The sequence below is a fragment of the Tribolium castaneum genome, chromosome 7 (genome assembly GCF_031307605.1).
Source record: "Tribolium castaneum strain GA2 chromosome 7, icTriCast1.1, whole genome shotgun sequence".
Lineage (NCBI taxonomy): Eukaryota > Metazoa > Arthropoda > Insecta > Coleoptera > Tenebrionidae > Tribolium > Tribolium castaneum.
In genome coordinates, this window is record NC_087400.1 from 538,427 (window position 1) to 556,761 (window position 18,335).

The window sequence follows — 18,335 nt, forward strand, 5'->3', positions numbered from 1 at the left end:
CGTGACATTGAGAAAGTGAAAAACTACCTGTTGGTCACCTCAATTACGCCTCTGTTAATATCAAAGTAATGTTATAAGCGAATTTTATGATGTACTTGGAAAATGTGTGCATATTTTTGTATTGTATTGGAAGACATTTTTCATGTCTGGTGTATAAGACACGGCTTGAAAAGGAGTTATAAAATATGAAGGTTTTTACTGGCAAAAAACGCCAAAGAATTCGCCGAGCAGGAAAGGATCGTAAGGTCAAAGATTAGCATCATAAATATGTAAAGCTTCCTCCATACTCGTGGAATGATTGACTCATTAATCGTTTTCATTTCTCCCAATCAGTATTATTATATCGCAAAACCGGTCTAACATTTTTACTTTCCAATTCATTCAATCGTATTTTTTCGTCCGGATTAGCTCGAAACATCGCTTCAATCACGCGGTAATGACTTGCAGACGTGTCGGATATTTAGCATTGTATAACGCTCCAGGCATGGAACGAACGTATTTTATTTCGAGCTTGTGCATCGATTCGACGACGAGTCTTCAAGAGATGAAAGTTGACCACAATCTCTCTCTTGTTTATTCCATAGACGTTCGTTCGTTCGACTCGAGGCAATCCATAACTGCAAACCTCGCTTGTTCCACTTTGACGCTACAATAGCATAATAATGACTCATTGCATCTCATTATCATAAATCAACAGACGGATACGTGTTTTGTCTAATGAATATTTCGGGAGATAATTTACAATCAATCGACAACTAATGCCATTTTTTTGCGAGTCTGGTGTCCAAAGTTTTAAATACAGTAGAACTTGGTTATAACGAACGCTTACTTTTACCGACTCGAAAGTAGCTAAAATGTTAAGTACGAACAAAAATAAGTAAACAAATGGAAAATTTGCCACAATATCATAAGTTTACCTAATAAAATAGCTTGAAAATTACTCCATAAAAACGTTCGGTTAGAACAAACGATCGGTTGTAACGAACAAATTTTGAGGTCTTTTTGGGTGTTCGTTATAACGGAGTTCCACTGTACAATGTTTAAAAGTTTGCGTATACAAGGTGATACAACTTATATGCAATACCCACAAAATAATGACAATTATTAACTTTATCTTTTTTTTTTTTCAAAATTTGTGAATCATGTTTGTTTTGAAAAAATGATTTGATAAAAAAAATGTTCGACTGCGGTTTTATTCAAAGTTGAAATAATGAAGAAATAAGTCAGGTCAAGTCAGGCTTGGTCAGGTCAACAAAACAAACAAATAACACAAAATAATTTTAAAATCTTTAAAATACTACGGTTCTATTCAAACTTGAAATAATGTTGAAGGAAAAAGTTAAATTTTTATTTGTCACACATTGTACTTAGATTGACTCGAAATTGCACGCTTTTTACTCTTCATAAGAAAAAATGTTCACAAAATGGTTCTCCAAAATTTTAAATTTTTAATCCCTGACTTCTAAGTGATATAAAAAATCAGAAAGAATATTCGAATAATCAATGCCCTGTTAAAAAAAAGAAGCAGAAATTTCTCTTATAATAATGTGTATTGTCCTTTTTTTCTTATTTCATTAAAAAAAATCTTTTTATAGTTAGAGAATATTGATAAAATTAAATGTATTAAAATAGAGACAATCGCTAATAATTTATGGTGGAATGTTAGACACTGTTCAAAACTCCTCCTCCTTTCAAAGCTTGTTCTTACGTTATGATTTATGAATGTTATGATTTTCACTTTATTACTCTGTGATAGTAGATAGGTTTATACTACAGTGCGTTCAAAAAGTCTTTAGATCAACTCTTGCTCTGAAATTTTGAACGTATACGATTACTATGTACGAAAATAAAATAGCGCGTTTGTCACTTCAACAGAATAAAACGATAAGCTATCAAGAACAATAAAAATCTGGCAACCTATATTCCACAGCAAGAGTTGATCCAAAGACTTTTTGAACGCACTGTACCTGCTACAGTATTGATTTAAACTTTTTTATATCAATGACATTTTTATTCCAAAGACTAATCTAATCACTCGTCCACTTTTTATAAAAGCTTGAACAAAGCGAACTTTATTAGTATAAAAACTAAAAACCAATTTGACAAAATCAAAATAAACAGCAAAAAAACAATACAATATAATTTTTCAAGTTTTTTCAGAAATTTATTCACATAGTAATAAGGATTCTAATAAGTTGGACTTGTAGTAAAGAAGCGAAATTTCCATACAAAACTTTTGTTACAGCACGATAAGAAAATTTGACCATCAATAAAATTTACAACCGTCGACAGACTTAACACATGACAGGAAATTCCCAATTATTCTAGGAGGAAATGTGCTTATGTTCTTATTATTAATTTTGTAATAGAAACTGATCGACAAAAGTAAGGTACATTGTTAAATTTTAAAGAGAAAAAAATATATAATATAATATAATTTTTTTATTTTTATTAAAATATGTAATTTTTTTTATTACTGAAAAATTTTTTATTATTGAAAAATCCAGTAAAAGTTATCATCCTTACGTCCAATATTCAGTGAACGGTTAAATTTTTGGTTAACTAACCGATGGTAAATTTTAACCAAGATTTTAACACTCAATTTCAGAGCTTTAGTAGAAATTGGGTTAAATTCCCAATTTTTGGACAAAACCGTGCGTTAGGATTTTAAATGCGTTAAATGCATTTTTTGGGTAAAGATTTTAACCTCGGTTAAACCATAACCAAGCACTGAAATACGCAAACCCAGGAAATATATTGGTAACCTGAATATTTTTGGTTTAACCATCAAATAAAGATAGATGTATTAAAATACCCACATTAATATTTTTTTTCAATCAGTTTATTTTCGAGGATAGTTTTAATACATTTCATTAATTAATTTTACATTAAATACTAGGGAGTAAATTAAAATTTCTTATTTTTTACCAAAAAAATTAAGGTAACGCACAATATAAAAAAAATGATTCAAAAACGTAATTTCTTCGGTAATCAGAGTGTAGATAAATTTGTTGAATTAAAACAAAAGAGATAAAGGTATTTTAAGAGCTACAAACTATCAACAAGCTACTAATACCTTGAAACTGATTAGATTACAGAAATAATTTGTATTATATCCACCATAAACAAGCGTCAAAGAAATGCTTGGAAATTTTGCATGTTGGTATAGTCACGCTTGGCGGCTCTAAACTTACAAAAAGCGATAAACAATCCTTACAGAAGGATATTTTTTAAACAAATTGAAATTAAACAAATCAGCGGTGGTTCGAATCCGCAAATCCACTAAACTGTTACTACAGTAAACAAAATCAGCCTAGGAATTTCATAACGATTTGGACGAAACTCAACGATTTCATTCATTCATCTCGCATCGGTCCATTCATTTCGCACGCTTTCCATCCATATTTCCCGACAAGAATCGACGACACCGTCACGAAGAAAAATGCTCTAATAAACGAACGCTTATAAAGGTCGTAAAGTTCATCGCAACAGTTACGAGGTTATGTAAATTATAACTTTCACATGTATATGCGGTGCAGAGAGAAATCACGATTAAGTTCACGCTGCGTATAACATAATTACGTTCAACCGTAAGCTGAAATTGTTAAACAGTTCTTTACAATATCATTTTTTTCAAACAGTCAAGTGTCCATTACGCGAAATAACCGATCATAAATTTCGAGCCAAATGGGTTTAGCCATGAAATGCGACACTTGGTGTGTGGTCCATGATTAAAGCACGATTTATAACAAAAAAACAACATTTCTGCAATTGCCTAATTAAATTCGCAAAAATACCCGACTTTCATTACGATTAAAATATTTAAGTTGTTGAAAAAGTCTCGTTAATATTTCAGTCAACATATTAATAAACAAATGAATCACGGCTATTTAAGTGAATGACCTTGGTAGGAATCTAAACTAAATATTGTCGCAGAGACTGATAATTTTACAACTTATCTACGTTGTTAAAATCGCGCACTAATTCAAGTTTTTGGAAATAATTGACGTGTTTTGAAGGATTGTGAGTTAGGTAAGTGTGAAGGTTGAATGCGACGCTTGTCATTCACCTGTTGAAATATAAGAAGGTAAATCTCAGTCTGTAAAAAGACTGTTTTTAACATGTAATTTGATCCAACTATTGTACGTGAGCAGCTTATTATTGCACCACAAAGACGAAAGTAAACGAAAACATTTTAGTAGCGGTTAACATTTTTCAAAATTAAAATTACTCAAATAATTTTGCCACCTTTAATAATCCACTCAAAAAATTCAAGGTACACAGTAGCATATCATCAAACGAACGAAATCGTTATCAGCAAGGTTGCAAAACCGCTATACACGAAATATTTTTGTACAAACAATACAGAAATATTTTTTTGATAATAATAATTTAATTAATTAACAACTAATTAAAAAATCTAACTTATTTTAAAAACGTACGATTTTACAGGCTTATTCTTTTATAGGCGACATTTAAAACTTATCAACTGTCAAATTGCAAGGCTACTACGATTTTTTGAAAATGATCAAAAAATGATAATGTAACAGTTTTTTCAAATCACCTTTTTTTCAACCGATAAAACATCGATTTTAAAACTACATAAAATGTTAAAGTTTGACAAATGATGACCATTTAGCAAGACCTACTTGATTAACAATAAAAATTACAAAAATCTGTTTTTAACATAAGCACATTTCCTCCGAGAATAATTGGGAATTTCCTATCATGTGTTAAGTCTGTCGCCGGTTGTAAATTTTATTGACGGTCAAATTTTCTTATAGAGCTGTAACAAAAGTTTTGTATGGAAATCGCACTTCTTTAGACTACAAGTCCAACTTATTAGAATCTTTATTACTATGTGAATAAATTTCTTAAAAAACTTGATAAGCAAGAGTTTGAAGAATCTTCTAAAATGTTTAGACTTATCAACTGTCAATTTGCAAGGCTACTACGATTTTTTGAAAATGATCAAAAAATAATAATGTAACAATTTTTCAAATCACCTTTTTTTCAACCGATAAAACATCGATTTTAAAACTACATAAAATGTTGAAGTTTGACAATTGATGACCATTTAGCAAGACCTACTTGATTAACGATAAAAATTACAAAATCTGTTTTTTAGTGATTTTGACAAAAACTGTAAAAGGTATAGGACATATTTAATGAAAGTCACCATAAATATCAATGTTCTTTCGATTGTCGTTAAGAAATCGGGTCATTTCATTTAAAAAAACTGACTTAGACGTTTTTTTGATAACCATTTTCAAAAAATCATAGTAGCCTTGAATTTTGACGATTGACAGCCGAAAAAAAAATATTTACTTATCGTAAAAGATTCACAGACTGTAATATTTTAAGTAAAATAAAAACTTTAACAAAAAAATTGACATATGTCAAAAACTATGACAGATAAGTACCAACAAGTAACTATTTAAAATTTCAGAGTTGGCACCAATTTCACGTAGTTTTTTGAAAATAACTCAGTTGAAAGTTAAAAAGTATCTAATGTAGGCTATAAAAGAATATCCCTGTATACGCACATAGTTTTAATAAAATCACTTGTTTTATAAAATTTTTACGACTATCACGTCCATTTCGAAAAGGGTTTTTTTAATCTGTATGTAATTTTTTTTGTCAATTTATTTGCCCAATAAACAGTGACATTACATTTAAATATTTACACACTGATATCGATAAAAAATTGCAACACTAGTAAGTTTATAATATTTTTTAAAATACAGTTATTGCTTCTGTCGGTTCACTAGTAACTTGTACCATCTTCGACTTTCTAAATTGTCAACTTTCACTCTCATCAGTTTCATTTTCTGCCAAGTTGTTATTACCTTGATGCCATCTAACCTTGAGCTTAATGATATCAAAACCACGTGTAGGTGGTCTCACTCGTCGAAAAACGGTTGAGGAAACATCGCTAATTGTTTTATCAACGATTTTATCATTCCAATCATGACCTTAATTCTCTTAATTTTCACGTGAAATGCTCGCAAGATTGAAATATTTTTTTTATTTTTTTAAATTATTCAATATCTGGAGCTTTTTCGCTGAATTTGTATTTATTTACCGTCCCTGTCAGTCTCTGGAGACCAACCCAACCAACAGTGATAAATATTAACTCGCATGATTCCATCATTGGCAACATCATCCAATAATTGTTCTGCGAATTGGTCTTTCGTTGAATTATTAAAAGCCTAATTTAGCATTCGCCACACGACTACACCCAGTAATTACAAACCAAAATCGTTGAAATTGAATCGTTGTTCCTTCATCATCGTTATTAAAAAAATTCCATATTGTTTTATCGTTCACTCCTCTCGTTAATAAAGAAGGTGGTTCTTATATTTTTAGAGCGCCGGAAATAGTACGGCATGCCTGTGTTCGGTTAAATATACAACTACACCTGTTCGCAAACTCTCAGTAACACACATTAGTGTAATTGGAGAGTTTGGGGTCGAAGCGCCCAAGGGCTGACGCGAAATAACCCCGCACTGCTACCAACCTTGAAAAATACACACAATAAGTGGTATAAAATATTCATTCTTGCAAAGTAGGTAAACGCTGTCACACTAACTTTGACGTAACTAGTTTGATATTATAGACCTATAGTAACTCGTTTAATAAATTTCATAGCACACCTGATACGTTTACATCGGAAACTATGGCAGAATACATTAAAGTTATCAACTTGAATTATTAAATTACAATCAAGGCTTTTCTATTTGCTTTCTAAATATGTAGGTATATCATTTTGTAAAAATTTCCACTTCCGTACGAACCATTGTTACCTCATGCAAGTTTTTAATTTCACTAAAAGGCAAAGTCGCGACCAACGTATTTTTTTTTATTAACAAACTGTTAATTAACTCGTAATTCAAACGTACATAAAGTGCCTGTGATTTTAAAATTAAGTTGGCAACAAAAGTATCATCAAAATCCATAAAAGAGTCGTTAAGACTTTTGTGATATTTGCTATCAAATTCCTCGAAACAAGAAACGATTAGCATTGAAATTAAACAAAGACTTCCCGATTAGAGGTCGGGTCCAGGTAGCTACCCAACATCGCCTACTTTGATCTACCTGTCTGAGGTTTAAAGTTGAATTAAAAATATTTTTTCCTAAAATGTAATTGTGAACTGACATTGAAACGAAATGATTGATTAAATTATTAAATAATACTTAATCCCTTTACGACACTGGTCAATAAATGCACATTTTATGAAGTAAGTTAATACAGTGCGTTCAAAAAGTCTTTACATCAACTCTTGCTGTGAAATTTTGAAGGTATGTTGATTTCTTACGATTACATTTGACACATCAACAGAATAAAACGATAATCTTTCAAAGACAATAAAAATTTGCCAATCTAAATTCCACAGTAAGAATTGATCTAAAAAATTTTTGGACGCACCGTATAAGAGGTGATCCGCGAAGATTTCTCTTAACCGAACGAACTGAAATTTTGCACACATACGTAATTTCCGTAAAAATGCAATAATATTTAGTTTAAATAATTGTTCATCAACAATTAACAACTGTTATAAACAATTATCAATATTTCGGTTACTGACTGAAATACGAAAATGCAATCAAGGTCATTCGATATAACAAAAAAAATCCTATAGACTAGTACATTTGGTAAGAGTAAAAAAAAAATCAAGTTAAGCTAAAATTTTGTCTAATGCCTAATTTCCGTGTCCTTACAATAACATTTACTTAAAATAACACAACAAAACAAAAAAAATTATAAAAATAATCTTTGCTACTAAAGCTTAGGTAGTCATCCAGTTGTATAATTTTTCATATTGCTTGAATATGAAGGTGACAAGTGATAAAAATTATTAAAAAAAAATACAGAAAAATACAATATTTCCTATTTATTTTCTATGAATTAATTTTCTCTGACCTTTGTTTCCGTGGGTTTTATTCATGTGAGTTTTTTCTGGTTGGCCTTTTTTTGTGCGCATTTTTCGTGTGAGATTTATTTCATGAATTCAAACTCATAAAATACCAACTTTATGTGCCAAATCAATCGATTAAAAATTTTGAAAAACAGGATTAACTTCTCTAGTTTGTCCTAAAAATTGCAACTTTTTTAGTTACCATTTTACCAAATAAAATATTTATTGAGACCTAAGGTTAAAGCTTCTATTTGTAATAGTAGAAGATAGACCTAATTTATACTAGTATTTTATCAGAAGTAAAATAGTAGTATTGTAGCAACGTTTTCTTTGTACACCACAAAGTTTTACAACAAATAATCGTGTTAAAGATAAGCAACCCTCACCATAAGATGTAAAATAATAGTATTGTAGCAACGTTTTCTTTGTACACCATAAAGTTTTACAACAGATAATGGTGTTTAAGATAAGCAACCCTCACAGTAAGATGTTTTAACAAGAGTGACTCGAAAATATTTACGATACCAATCGGTTCGTCTAAAAGACTACAGCCTGTATCATAATAAAAATTTAATGGTGTACAAAGAAAATCTTGCTACAATAAAAACTTCACTAGAAAAACTTGTCTTGTGAATTTTTATATTTGGGCATAAACTGCAAATCTTTGCACATAAAGCCTAATTATCTATGAAAATAATTTTTTATTGAACTTGAGTTGCTTCAGTAGTGCCACTGTTCATTGACGATGCCTAATAGCTTTATTCGTCCCAAATGAAAGAGAATAAAAAATGAATCCGTCGTAATGATTGTTTTTTGTGGCCAATTAGACGGCCCCAATGTTTTTATTGAGGTAAGACGGAAGTGGAAAGCTCTATAACGGGTGTTTTTAGAAAGTAAAATCGCATCGCAGCAGGTTTAGAAATTTTCGGTAGGTGTTTAGTGAATTTCGGGTGTTGGAAATCATGTCCGTATTTGGATCCGAGGTATTAAATCGTCCGTAACGGCTGTTTTACCGTTCTTTATTCTGTGCATGAGAACTGAATGTTGAAATTCTGAAACGGCGACAAGCCAACGACTAAAAGTGGGACAAGCAAGCGCGTTTCTAACCGGGGCCATTGCCTTTGCCAGCGGAGAGTTGCTGGTCGATTTAATAAGCCGCCTTTGTCGCCTTCGACAAGGTTGACTTTCAACAGAGAACAGATTGGAGATCACAGAGACATTGACTTTAATCATAAACGATTTTTGTCATCGCTCACAAATTGTCATTCACCTGACTGTTTTTAGGGGTGCAGGTAACCCCCAAAACTGGCACGCCAGCGATGGGCTCACCCCTGGTAGATGGCGATTAAACACCGGTTACGCAACTGGGCGAGTGGAGCAGAAACCACCCTGTATTTATTGACGGGCCTTCCCCCGCCTTATGCAACCCTAGACTGTGCGACGTATTATATAGCTGACAAAGCGTTCCAAAATGGATAGATTTTTGTTACATTATTCTCGCTCAGTTCTATTACGGTTTTCTAACGTGATTTCCGACGAGCGGCGAGAGAAAATTGATTTTTTTGTTTGCGTTCGGACGCCATCTTGACACGTTCCAGGAACGCTTTTTTACTTACAATTGTTCGAATTTTCACATAATGCTCAAGACGCTAAAATCAGGTCACATTTATATCAGTTTAGATACTAAATAACAATGTACTTGTTTCCAACAAACAATAAAAATTGCATTGCATTTAAAACTCCTTCCAATTAGCATCTTCCCCTTAAAAATCGCCAATTTTTAAATGACTTGAAAAAAATTAGAAATACCATATTCCGAAAAGAATTAGGTCAAGTTCGACAATTTTTCGATTTTTTTATTTTTTCAATTACGACAAAATTACTGTGAAATCTCTCTTAACGGATACCTCCTCTAAACGGACATTTTTGTTAGCTTCGTTTTCACCTAACGTATTTAAATGGTACAGTTTTCCTCTCCAATAAACGGACGCGAAAAATGCAATTGGATTCCTTTAAGCGGACACTATGCCATACGCACGAAAAAAACATAAACTTACAAAAAAAAAGGATAAATAAAAAGATCTAAGATAAGCAGCAAAAAATGTTAAAAATAAGAGTGAATTAGTGGAAAAACGTTTGAGAAAAGCAAAATATTTTTGAAAATTGACTGAAGTTTGTTAAGACTTAAAAAATTCAATTTTTAAGGCACCTAATTTTTTTTTAAGAAATAATTGATAAATATTGTATCAAACAGTATCATGCTACCAAATATTTAATAAATTAATTTAGTTTGCGTCTATTATTTCTCTTAAGAAAACACCTCCATTAAGCGGACAAAAATGGTCACCGTCGATGTCCGCATATTGGAGATTATTCGAAAAAAATATAACTTTTTTAAAAAAAACCTATGTAAAACGATACAGAAAATCGATTGATAAAAATATACAGTCGCCAAAAAGTATTAATACAGTTAAATATTTCCAGAACGGTTTGACAGAAAACCTTGAAATTTGGGGAACAGTTAAAAGTGTTTAAATTCTATCATCTGAGAGCTTTTTCAAATTTTTATCGTCATTTATTTTGAAAATACAAGGCTAACTTGATTTTTTTTAAATGGCACGAAGAGTCAAATTTAATCATTTTTAAAAGAGCATTTTTTTCTGAATTCAATGATGTAACATGATACCCACCTTTATTTTTATTGAAATGTAAAAAAAATAAAAATTCAAAAATTTTCTGGAATAGTAAAACCAAATTAGCTTTGAAAATACTGTTATTAACGATATCTGTCACTTGTATATTAGCCAAAAATTAAACTTGGGTGCAATAATCAGTTTAATAATAGTACATTTAAATAAAACTGAGCGAAAAAAATTCTCATGTTGGTTTATCATGGAGACAGAAAGCCAAGAAGTTAGTGGAAATCAGTTTGAACATCGTTTGTAGCGTAAAAATCAAGTATTCCGTGTTTAAAATTTCTTAATTAAAACGTTAAAAGTGTTATTTTAACAATTATTTTTAACTTTTACTTATTTTGTGGTTAATGAGCTAACGATAGATAAAGACAACATTTCCAAGGCCAACTAAATTTTGCATTTTTCAAAATTTTCGAAATTTTTTCAAGTATCGATAAAATTAAGGTAAGCATGCGTTATACCATAGAACTCAGAAAAAAATGCTCTTCTCGAAAATATTAAATTTGACCCTTGTTGCTATTGAAAAAAATCAAGTTAGCCTTGTATCTGAAGAACAAATGAAGATAGAAATTTAATAAACATCTGAAACGATACAATTTATATGCATATGCCAAATTTCAATAGGTTTTGATGAATTGTTTTTCTAATATTTAACTGTATCTATACTTTTTAGCGACCCTGTATTTATACTATTTCCAAAAATAACACCAAAAGCGCCAATTATAGAAGAAAAAAATTTCGCAACATTTTGTAAAAATGTAAATTCGTTAATTAAAAGTTAATAAAGGCGAAAAAATTCTTGCCACAATAAATTTGAGAAGAAACATTTCGAACTAGTAACTAATTAGTAATTACCGAGTTAACAATAGAGACGATAAAAACCTCCAAGGTAAAAGTTTTTATTAGAATTCTCCTTGCTCTGAATCACTTACAACTAGTAACTAATCTATCAATATATTATGTAAAATTCTTTTTGTTAATAACATTTCGCAGAAAATTAAAACCCTTGTTATAACAATGTCAAATCTGGTTGCATCCAATTTAAAATAAATAATTACATAGAAAATCAATAAAATAAATGTCAGCTGTAACAAGATTACATTAATAAATACAGTATCGCATAGTGAAAGCAACAGTCATGTTACTCCAAATGCAAACACGGAAACATATTTCGAATAAGTGTTACATCAAAACTAGTGAAGGTACAAATTACAATTATTGTAATTAAAGGTCTTTCAATGCTCGCTCGCAGCTGAAAACAAGAGCAGTTTAATTTTTTAATTCACACACCCGTGATTTTACAAATTTAATTTTTAAATCTTTACATACAGGGTGACCCACACGGGCGTGCAAGCTCCAAAAAAAAATTTCCGAAGCAAGATATCGCCTTGATTTTTTTAAACGATAGACACATTCCATAAATGTTTTGATTTGTATACAGAGTGTTCCAAAATAAAATTCTCTTCTAACTGAAAGCCCATTCATTTTTTTGAATTTATAACTTTTTTACTGAAATGATAAAATGTCTTAAACGGGAAATAAAACGCGATCAGGTGGCGTGGACTGAAATCACACACCTCAAGTGTTTACATTTTAACGTCTGAATATCACAGGAATTTTGAAATGAATCCGATAAAGAAAAAAACCGTGAACATAGCAAACACCTGGTCATAATAAAGATCCTCAGAAAGACTAATCACCAATCATGTTTTGTCATTTTATAGGCAAACGTTCATCATCGGACCCCGCCAGGTGTGACTAGAGAAATTCAGCAAGGTGAACAAATTCCAAATTGGAGTAGGCCATGAACCGTGAAAGTCACCTTTGTGGCGATTAAAAATTTTCAGAACGTCACGACTAAAAACTGAACAGATCGTTTACGACCCCCTGGAGGAAGCCGCCGCCGCTTCGACAATCCACACGTTACAAACTTTCCCACATGCCAACATAAATATTTATAATTTTCCTGTTTGTGTCAGTGTTGGCAACCCGGGATTATCCCTCAATATCCTAATTAAATCTCCAGCTTTATTAGAAAAAGCCGATGGCTACAATTTACTGGAGAATGCCTTCGTGACCGCCGATACGAGCTGTTTAATTAATTTTAATGAAGGCGATTTTGTAAGGTTATGAACGACACGGCAATCGTAACACGAAGTTTTACTGTAAATTTATACAATTGTTCATCAAGTCACCTATGAATTTTGAACGTCATGTATCGCTTGATTTGAATTGTGATTGTCAAAGTGACATATGTCAAAATAACTTATGCATCTTTTTCGAATCCAAAAATAAAAATTAAACACAAATCAAGACAAACCCTACACTTGAAACAACTTGGCCGAAAAATGCATAATGCATAAAAGGCTAATTAAAAAAAATTGACAGAGAAACTACAATGGACCAGTCAACTTGATGAACAACCATTTTTGAACACTTTGTATTATTATTAAAAATAAAATACAACACACAGGGTTTCCCAGGTAAGTTATTCCAATTGTTTTTAAAACAAAATTTTAAGTGAGCATTCTTTTGTTTCCTCTGGTAGACAAATAGTAAAATAAATTTAGTTTCTGCGAGTTTTATCCGATGAAATGCCTTTAATTTCCAACTCTGCATTATTCTCAATTTTCCATCGTTCTTTGGTTCAATTTAAAGAAAATTTCCTGGTGTTTAAGTTGGCTGTGTTTGGTTAATTTGCTTTGTAAGTGAAATAAAATAAATTTTTCTCGATTTCGACGAAATTATTGCGTTGAATCATTCCTTTGTTCCTCATTAGTAATTATCTATTACATAAGGGTGAGCAACTGTTAACTCGAGATTATATTTTTTGTTAATGACGATTTAAAGTCTTACACAATGACATGTGCCGTTTAATTTTATCCAGTTTGTCACTTGTTGTGGCCGCGAACAGACGTCTCGAAAATTTGTTAAATAAAATAAAATCAAGATTTTGCTCAATAAAATTTTCAAAACATGAACTATCTTTAATAACTAGTGTGTGGGGTTAGTGTGTGCCAAAAAAAAGGTTCTTTGAGAAGGAATCCACCACATTATTAAAGGGTTAGTTTTTATTTTTTTTATAAAAATTCCATTAAATTTTTTTATTTTCCAATGGCACCTTGGACCTACTGTTTGTTTTTTCTATTACAGTAAGTCCATTGTCTGAAGATGCTACAAATAACGTGGTAGCAGAAGTAGAAGTACTTAAGGTAAGTCCATTTTGATTTTTTGGTGAGGCGTCTAAATATTATACACTACATAATTCTTGTTTATTTGAGAGTTTCACCAGCTAATTATTTTGCAAAATTTTCTTAAAAATTTCAGAAAAATGAACAGAATATAATATTATTTTTGTCCTTTTCGCGAATTTTAATATCAAAACCGAACTTTTTCGACTGGAAAATCACAAAATACAATATCGATCAAAACCCAAATAATCTTTTCGCTTTGTTAATAGATTATTATCGATCTTAAGACGCGCCCCAAACGTAGCTAAATCATCAAGGTTAGTGACCGATTCGCTTGAGGAATCAAGAAACACGAATCAAAGGGCACTATTACCCTTTTTATAAGCCATTATAAAATTACGATATTCACTCGCAAGAAGCCCCCATTTAGGTACCTGAAGTCTTAACGGTTCAGTAATTGCAAGTACACAGAACGAGGCTATTACCGTTAGGTTGTTATTGAAGTACCGACTCAACCAGAAATAAAAACCAACAACTTGCAAAATGAAAATCCCCCAAAAATACTTCTTCACATCTAACAGGAAATAACTGTAGCTGGTTTGTGCTCGAAATCGAAATTATTAGCCAATGAGTTTACTTTTCATGACCGTCTAGATTTAAAATGCTGGCGGCACTTTGCAACTAATAGTTGATCATTTGTGTAATATCCGTTAGATGCGCCACTGACCTTCTGAGAACAGCAATCAAGCCGTTTTTATCAGCTGGAATAGTAATTCATTGTCTGGTTCAACTAATCGATCGTCTCATACAAGTTACAACCGAATTGCTCCAAAAAAATTAATACAGAGTGTCCCTAACACACACGTGCTAGGATTTTTATCGTTTAATACAGGTGTTGTAGTCAAAACATGGATTCGGTTGCTTTAACGTTTGCATTTTCCCGGCTAATCGCGTCACCTATTTCTACTTATCAGCACTGATTACACGCTATTTGTAATTAATTCATCAAAGAATGAAAAACGTTCAAACTCTACTAACACACGAATGTAACACATCGATTATTAAAAAGTTGTTTGTGTTGTTGGCTTTCGTAAACATGAAGAATTTACTTTTCCAAATCCTATTTAAAATTCGTGTTATAAATATTTACAGATGCGTTGGCCCACTGTTTAATTTATTTAGTGACACATTTCTCATCTAGTAACCCGAGACGATTGTTTAGTCATTTCGATTTATGTCAGAAATTACATTACTATATATAGGTGAAATGTCAAAACGCGACAAATCACGAAAACAATTGGCTAAATTGACGCTGCCTTGATTGATTTGCATAAATGTCAGTCAATAATAAAATTAGGAAGGGAAGTGAAATTTACACAAAGATTTTGTTATAAAAGACGCGCCAGACCGTTTTTTTATAAGGTTATGACCCTGACAACCAAAATTTTTTGTTGACCGTTAAAACGTCTATCACCAGTGTAATAAAAACACCAACGCCTGAAGAAAGCTTAGAATCATAAAAACTTCTAAAATATCCTTGATTTTATCTTGCAAGCTCAACACTGACAAACAGGTAGGCACGACAAACTCTCAAGTCAGTAACAAAATTAATTATTGTGACACAAAACTAAAAATTAGCCAACAATTTTTTATGTACAGGGTACTAAGAGGTTTAGAGAAAAACGAATAACACATTCTCGGGTCCGTTTTTTGAGAGAATAATTTTGGTCAAAACCGCATCTCGCTATCGACTTTTGTTTTCGACTTATAAACAAAAGTTGACATTTTAACGAAATCTTAAAAAATTCATATCTTCCTTATTATAAAAGATACACATTTGAAACAAAGACATTATACAGGCACTTTTTTACAGAGAATCTAATAATGTTATCAGCGATTTTTTTCAACCATTCGTTTAGCAGTAATAACATAAAGTTTAATTTTTTTAAATGAAAATCATAGTTGGCTATGACATTTTCGAAAAGCTTATTTTTTTCTGAACTCAAAACAATATAAATATAGTTTGATATTTCTATATATTTTTGATAAAAAATATATTTAAAATATTTGAAATTAGTTGGCCCCGGAAAAATTATTTCACATAAAAGGTGTGAATAATCTAGAAATTTTGTGAACGGTTATTAAAGTAAAAAATGTGAAATTATAAAAATAAGTTAAAGTTATTTTCAATTGAACAAATATACGAGCGTCGCAGATTTTAATTACATAAAAAATGTGCAGAAAATTGCAAACGATGTCTCACTATACCACTTGATGCCACTTTTTTATGACGTTGATAATGTTGTGTATTTTTTTACCGCAGATGGAATTTGATTTTGGTGTTTGGATTGACATTTTTTTGTAAAATAAAATTTTATTGATACGCAATCATACAATTAATAAGATTTTTCTTCTTCCGACATTTCATGTTTAAAATTGGAAAATAGAATGACAACGTGAGCTTGCCATTTTAAATATAAAAACAAATAATTTTTATTAATTGCAAAAATTTGATCTAATAAAAATTTATTATGCTGTTTTTGAATTAATTAGCGTTTAAAAAATCATTAAATTATAAATACTTGTTGGGTAATACAATTTTCATAGTTTTAATTAAAAAACCAAAAAATTTTCATGGCCTACTTTAAAGAAAAAGCGAAATGTTTTATTTTTCTTAAATATTTAAAATTAATGTATTACACAAATAGACATATCAAATCAGAAAAAATAAGCTTTTCGAAAATGTCATAGCCAACTATAATTCCTATTTAAAAAAATACAACTTTATGTTACTACAGTTAAACGAATTTTTGAAAGAAATCGCTGATAACATTAATCTTATAATTCATTAAATGAGAAATTATGAAAATTTCGTTACTGTTTTCGACATAGTACAAAAAGTCATTACCAGAGAGCGTCCAGTTAGGTAATTTAACTTTCAAATAATGGCAATAACTCAGTGTGGTCAATAATTTTTTTGTTACGGTATTTGAGTCACCCTGTAGGTATTAAATCGTCGGAATTTGGTGTGCGAAACAAATGTTTTGTTTAAGTATTGCAAAGTAAATAAAATGTTGAAAAGTTAGACGAATTAAGTTATTACAAGTTGGCTAGTCTTGCCATAATAACGGTTCCGGTGACGTCTAGTGTTTACTGCAGTTGGCAGTACCGTATTCATACAAAGTATCACAAATTAAAACTTTGTTACATTTTGGCCACTTATTGTAAAATCTAGAACACTATGAGCCCGCTTCACGCAGACAAAAAACCGCGTTTGTTTTTGCAAAATTTCGTTCGGCGAGCATCGAGCTAATCTCCGAGTAATGAGTTTTTATCAAAGGAAAGTTTACTCGCAACCTTGAACTGAATTAGTTGCAAAAACGCATTAAAAATCCTCAAAAGAACCGAATAATTTCGCGTCAGCACAGCGTCACCGGCCTACTAGATAAAATATACCTGCAGCGCGGCGCGGCGGCTCGCCATTGTTGGTGGGAACCTCCTCAAAGTGTCGGAATGCGAATTGTTTCGGAACGAAAGTAATAAACTAGCCTAAATACGTACCAAAAAAGCGCGTCAAAACGTCCGATCAATAAGAAAGCCAGACGTAATCCAAAAAGGACACTGTAATCCAAGTTATCCGTGAAGCAAGCACTGACACTGCGATGCACTTGATCACAAAGAATCGAGTGTAAAATGGCACTTAAAAATAGCGACAGGACCGAAATAGCCCACGGAGCGACGTGGCAGCAAAGAAACCAAAATAGCAGTCTCGCACACACAATCACAGAACGTTTATCGTTGAGTAAACAACATTCGAATCTGGTTAAGACACCCTAATGTTGGCAACGGCGCTCCACGCCACCAGAGGGCGGCACACTCGCGAAAAACGCGCTACTTGCACCAGGAAAAGCGGGATTTAGGCCGACGGAGGTCCATGGCTGGTGCGAGGAGAGAACGCCAAAGGAAGGAAATGCTGGCTTGAGACAGGCGCGGCTCGAGAATTCGACGCGAAACGGCTTCCACCACGGCTCGACCTCGAATGAGAGGCGCGCGCGGAGGAAAACAAGCAGGCGAGGAGTGGGGGCCGACGACCGACGCTCCTCGCCTCCTCCGATCCGAGCCAAAACCACTTTGTTGCCGCGCTCACGCCAACCAAGGAGGCCGACTCCAAGAGGAAATGCCGGGGAGACAACACTTATACCATTTCCCAAACACAGACACTGTCTAATTTGCAAAATAATTGATAGTTTTGACACTAACGACACATCACTTCGACTGTCACTATTTCCCACAAATTTATAGTGTTTTGACAATTACCAACATAATTGATGACATTTGGTGAAAAACAATAATACAGTGAAGGCCCGTTCCCTACAAGTGGTAAATTAAAAAAAAAGTGTTTTTTCTAGCAGTTATTTTTACTTCACATATGAAATAAGACGAAACAAGTAAGTACATATTGGAAAAAACATGAATCCTCTGGGAAACCGTAATTTTATGGTTGTGCAAAAATTGTTAAGGATGACAGT

The 18,335-nt window shown here is 32.0% G+C and overlaps 1 protein-coding gene across 1 annotated transcript in view; it reads right to left on the reverse strand.

Annotated features, from left to right (window-relative positions):
* Window positions 1-18,050, reverse strand: part of LOC655743 (uncharacterized protein) — a 72,597-nt gene extending 54,547 nt beyond the window's left edge. Inside the window, exon 1 of the mRNA XM_008200675.3 lies at window positions 17,368-18,050. The gene's annotated coding sequence lies outside the window, so the exon portion shown is untranslated. The remainder of the gene's footprint in view (window positions 1-17,367) is intronic.
* Window positions 18,051-18,335: the final 285 nt, after the last annotated feature.